A 6,344-nucleotide genomic window follows, 5' to 3' on the forward strand; every position below is an offset into this window, starting at 1 on the left:
ATGATATCAAAGAACCTGCCATATGCGCTCTACGCCATTCTTATCCCAACAAACACAAAACCTCCTCAAAATCTAACAGAAACATTCCATCAGGCCATTTGGAATGTCCCCAGGAGGTGCTCATTTTTCCCAAAGACATCCAAAAAACGTCCCCAAAACTAGCAGTGTCCAAAACGTTGTGCGTCCCAGGGGAGGCCTCACAAGGTTAATTCTAGATTTCTCGGCTCTGGCTCAATAAAATTATTTCTTCTTTTTGATGCAGACTTCACACATCTCAGCGCACATACGTGCCAAATTTCAGGCACATGCTTACGTTACAGGTGGTGTAATACATCTGTCCACTCGCGTGAATGCTTGCTGGCTAGGCCATTCAGACTTACCTGTTTACATGAAATGTGCTTTAACAAGGTGAAAATTTGGGCTGGTTGGTGCATGATCTTGTGACGGGAGCAGCGCAGCACGAGACAAAGAGAGAGGCGGGACACGATGCTGAAAAACAACCAAATTTTTAATGCACGTTCGTCGAATGTATACATCTCGCTCGTATAAGAAGGAAAAGATAAGCATGAAAAACGCACACGTGGTGATATATTAAGACATCGCGCGCAGATAATCAATTTCTCTGTCACGAAGCGCTATTGAAAGTATGCAGACGCATAGGTCGCTCTTTGGTCGGATGTTGAAGGCTTCTTCAATCTCCCTGGTCCGTTGATCAAAATATGACAGGATGACCATTGTGTTGATAAGCTGCGTTTTTTAAGCTGCGGAGCGCATTCATGCTCTCTGCAATGTTTTGCTAATTCACTGTTGATGGAGCCCTTTAGGGATCTTTTGTGCTCTCGAAGCCGTTTATTCAAACAGCGCCTTGTTTGACCAATGTAGGTGCATCCGCATGACAGAGGCATTTCATAAACCCCGCTTTTCACACATTTCACATTTTTCTTCCGGTGTTTTTTCTTGCATTGATTTTTTTCCTTTGCTCGCTGTTGACTTTGGCGCACAGGCTTCATAACTTGTTGGGTGCTGACATAAGCACTTTTACACCAGCTCTTGCTCCTACGGTTTTGAGACTGTGGGAAATGCCATTAATGCAAGGAATGACCGCGTACGGCTTCTTTTATTCTGCTGTGGTTGTGACATATTTTCTGCCTCTAAGTACTTGCAGAATCCATTCTGCAACATTGGATAGCAGTCTCGTCGGACAACCTGCTGCTTTCAGCCGACGGTTCTGGGTGTCAAAACTGCCTTGAACTTCATGATGACAGGATCTCGTCAATGCGGCTCTCATTGGTGTTTTTTTTCTGCCCCCGCTTGATGATATTGGAGTGCGCAGATGTGTAGGGGAGCAGTCCCTTCAAGCTTCGTGGTCCGTACCGCCAGCATATGTGAGCGCCTAGAAAGGCTAGCGTCAAGTCAAGAAATTGCATAACGTTGTTTTCTGGGAGTTCACTCATTATTTCTAGTCCTAGTTCTTCCAGTCCTTTGCAAAAGAAGCAATGAGAGCCGCATTGACGAGATCCTGTCATCATGAAGTTCAAGGCAGTTTTGACGCCCAGAACAGTCGGCTGAAAGCAGCAGGTTACCGGACGAGACTGCTATCAAGTGTCGCAGAAGAGATTCTGCAAGCACTTAAGAGACAGAAAATAAGTCACAACCACATCAGAAAAAAGGAAGCCATACGAGGTCATTCCTTACATTAATGACATTTCCGTCAGTCTCAAAAACGTAGGCGCAAGAGCTGGTGTAAAAGTGCTCATGTCAGCACCCAACCAATTAAGATGCCTATGCGCCAAAGTCAACAGGGAGCAAAGAAAAATCAATGAAATAAAAATCACCGGTAAAAAACGTGAAATGTGTGAAAAGAGGGTTTGTAAAATACTTCTGTCATGCGGACGCACTTACATTAGTCAAACAGTGCGCTGTTTGAATGAACGGCTTCTTGAGCACAAAAGATCCCTAAAGGGCGCCATCAGCAGTGAATTAGCAAAACACTGCAGAGAGCATGAATGTGACCAGCAGCTTAGCAACACAATGATCATCACATAATAATTTGATCAACGGACCAAGGAGATTGCAGAAGCCTTCAACATCCGACAAAAGAGCGACATATATGCGTCAGCAAACTTTCGATAGCGTTTCGTGATAGCGAAATTGATTATCTGCGTGCGTTATCCTAATCTTTTGCCACATGTACATCTTTTGCGTTTGTCATGCTTCTGTACATAAGATGTACATATTCGTTGGAACGTGGATTAAAAATCTGGTTGTTAGTCAGCATTGATTCCCGCCTCTCTATTTTTTGTTTCGTGCTGCGCTGCTCCCGCCACAAGAACCTGAAATGTGCCAAAAATTACACACAAAGGAAATATGAATTCAAAATGTCGCCCGATCCCGCCCATATAACAGGAAATAGCAGCGCAATACAGATGTAATTTCAGATTATCAGATGTGCTCTTTGCATTTAAATGAATACAAACAGGAGACGCATATGTATGCACCATTTAACACACAATGTACGGAGCACTATGACACCAGCATATAATAATGGCGTAATTTTTCTCTAGCTCTGAGAAATCTTGAAAAATAAAGCAATAAAAGCATAATACAGGCTGAAAGTTGATGCACCTTAAACAAACATTCTAAAGGGTACAAAAGCATATATGCACATGCAAAAGCAAACGCATGTAAAGAGCAACCTGGGTGCCAAACGAAAAGACGATATGAGTGTACGATAGAGATGCGCGGTTTCAGGTCACGGATATTCTGCAGGGTGAAACCTACCTCTGGCTTTGCCTCTCGCACGAGCCTCGGAGTAAGCTTGAGCGTGTTATCAAAAGAGGAAAAAAAAACTAATGCTACGAGGCTAAAAAAAAAACGAGCATAAACCAACACACCTTGACGACCTTGCCAACGGAAACCAGGGGTTGAAATAAAATGCTGCAACTATATACATTAATTCAACGCAGCCTTCTGTCCTGCGCCTTCTCAAGGCACAGCGAACGCTCAAACATACACCTTACATCCTCGTTACACCCCCGTTTTATTTTCTTGTGACTCAGTGTGGAGATAAGACTGCTTGGAGCCGGATGGAAACAGGGGGGGGGGGGGGGGGGGGGCGTCTTTAGGTAGGAGCCCTGGCGCGCCGCACCCATGGTACAGCAGACCGCGCGTGTGGCACAATACGGCATGGGAAGCGAGATCAAGGGGATCAAGGCACAAGTAATCCGGTGGGGTGGGTTGAAAGTCAGCGACGTGAACACAACACAAACTATACGGCTGCGACAGGACGGCAATGTAGGTAGAGCAGGTTAATCCATGGGCACTCGCAGCAAGAATCTGGTGGGCTTCTGAAGATCCCTCCCGCCTATGACCGCAGTGGACGGCCACGCTGCCACCAACAACACGCCGCAGTCGTCGGAGGCGCTGAGGGATGCAGAGTGCGCGCTAGGAGTCACCCATTGCCTTGAAATCCGCTGCCGCGAACGACGCCTGTAAGAGCGCCATTATGGTGTAGGGACATGAAGCTGCGCAAAAGACTTGATGCGCCACGCGCGGCTGTATCAGTTCTAAAAGGAATTATGTGGGCACGCCGAGGTGTGCGGGAAAGCTGCCATGAATCTGTAGCTACGAATTTCACGACAGCCCAGTGATGAGAGCAAGAGCTGCCCTGCGCTGGGGCTTGCGCGCGAGCGGCCAGGGGCTGCGCGAATACGTGTGCGCAAGATGGCTTCCGTCCAGCGAGGAAGCTGGGCGAGCGCAACGAAGAAGCCGGGCGAGTGATGGGAGGAAATTACTGCGCCTCCGCTAGACAGCGGCGCAACGAGGACTGCTGGTAGTTGGAGATGCCTGCAGGGACCGCCGCACCGTGCTGAAGTTGGAAACACTATAGAAGACTGGCACGTCGGTGACCGCCGCTCCCGGCGGTGCGACGAAAAGACAGACCGCCGTCGCCTGCCTGTCTGCAGCATGGAGCCGACGGCCCACGAGAGAGATGCAGGGTGAAATGCGCTTCCTTCGGCTGTTCGAACAAAACTGTTTGATCTCTCAAAACGGCGACTGCAAGAGCAAAACCTTCTCTCCCCGTAGCTTTTGGCGCGAGGGAGAGAGAAAAAGGAGCGAGGAGTCAATTTGTATTTTTTGCTGAAAAGCATTGGTCCCAAAAACGTGCCCTAGTTACCTTTCTGGGACCAAAATCCTATGATTTGTTTTTGTTTCTGCTTAGCACCCTCGAAAAAACATTTCTAGGCCATTAGTGGGCGCACTTCCCTTTTGCTTGTGTTTCTGTGTCCTGCCTCTACGGCCTGGAAATGTTCGATAAATGTTTTACTGGGACTGAGACATTCCATTCTTTCTGGGCGCACCTGGGGAGGTACGTTGTTTGCTGGGATCCTTCTAGTTATTCCCCTCTCATGATCCGGATCAGCTGTCACTACCTGCCCTAAGGAGACGTATTTCTTTACCGCTTCCGGCCCCTCGCTGCCAATTGTGAACTGCTGTTTCCTTGCTAGACTGTTGAACATTAGTTTGGTTTTGGGCATGTTAATTTTTATACCTAATGTTCTGCTCTGCCTGCTAACTCATTGGTCATAATTTTCAGTTCACCTCCTGAGTGACTCAGCAAGGGAATGTCATTTAGCGAATCGCAGATTATTTAGGTATTCTCCATTCACTCTTTTTCCCAATTGTTCCCAATTCATGCCTCGGAAGACCTCCTGTAAACCGGCGGTGAATAGCATTGGCGAGATCGTGTCTCCTTGCCTGACTCTCTTCCTTATTGAAAATTTAAGGAAGGGCACAAACACAGCATCAGTATTGTTCTCAAAATTTTGGAGTAGGACCAAGGATAACGGATATTTATATGTTTTGTGAAATTCCCCTAAGAGGCCGTCAGGTCCCGGGGTTTTCGAAAGGGGTAATTGATCAATTGCATCTTCCATTTCACCCATTGTTATAGGACCACTTACTATCCTGCATTCATTCTCAGAAAGTGGCAAAATCATACACATTCATTGCGCTACATGAACATCGTCAGCAATGCTTGAAGCGCTAGTAGGCCTAAAAAGAGAGGTATAGTGTTTAGAAAACTCGGTTACTATTTAATCTGTTCTTTTGACCAGGGCGTCACCACAGTAGAGCTCAGAGACGCGCTTGGCTCTCAGGTGGCGGCGCTCATCAAGCAAGGCCTGTCTTGTTGGCTCCTTAGAGTGCAAAGCACGATTGCTGCGGGAATGGACACGGGCCACCCGAAAATGTACTGCATTGAACCTTTGAAGGTGGCATGTTACAGGTGCAGTTTCCTCTGTGCAATCCTGGAGCCTCGCGTTCATGCTCGTGCATGTTATAACGGCTCAGAAGCAGTCGTTTCTCCTCCCCATGCGTAAAATAAGACCTAACGATGCCAATCTAAATAGCTACACCACGAACTTCTTGCTTAAACATCTCCCAAGCAGAAAATAATGGGACTCTCATGGTCAAGCCAGATTCCAAAGCTGTCCTCACTGGCTGATTAAACTACTTCTCAATTAGCAATGAATATATACGTGTCCACAGTGTCCACTGCGGCTGAAACTTGGGCCGATCACGTTCTCTAATCCGCGCCCACACAGTGACGATTCCATGACCACAGAAAGAAACAGGCATGACACCACACGAAATACGCCTCTTAAGATCTGAGGAAACGTATATCCGATCCGGACGTGAAGGCGAGACTCTAATAAATGTGAATGCGGATGACAATCTGGCATCATTTATGTTGTAGGCAGAAGCCTAGCCATTGCATGTAGCTAGGCTGAGAACGCGCTTGGCTGTGCGATCGCGTGAGGCACGCTGTTCGTGTCGCGAGACCTCGTTCTGGGCCCGGGCCAGTGTTCGCCTGCCCAGGAATTAAGCCGGTCGGTGCTCCTGCTTTCCCCAACTCAAGAATTTAAGCCAGCGTTTTCATTTATACTTGATAAAATACTAATGCTCTTATCGGCGTTTCCACTTCTACCCGCACGGTCTCGTGGGTCGCACATGAAGTTAAAATATCCTACGAGTACCACATGCCGATTAATGCCCAGAAAAGTTGCAATATGCTGAAAGAAAACTGCTTGAACACCCGATTATTTGAAGCATACACTTTGATGAGCCTGCACGATTCTCCGTGCAGCCGAAAGTCAAAACATATAAGGCACCCTTTTGTGTCAACCTGTACATAAAGTCAAACAGAAAAACACTTTTTTTAGGAACACAAAGGAGCCCGCCTAAACCCTACCGAGTGCGACACACGGACATCAAAATCTGCTATGAAGGGCCGCAGGGCCACTTCTATATCCAATTCACTTTATGTCTGACTTCTGAACAGC

This window comes from Amblyomma americanum, chromosome 1 (assembly GCF_052857255.1).
Source record: "Amblyomma americanum isolate KBUSLIRL-KWMA chromosome 1, ASM5285725v1, whole genome shotgun sequence".
NCBI lineage: Eukaryota > Metazoa > Arthropoda > Arachnida > Ixodida > Ixodidae > Amblyomma > Amblyomma americanum.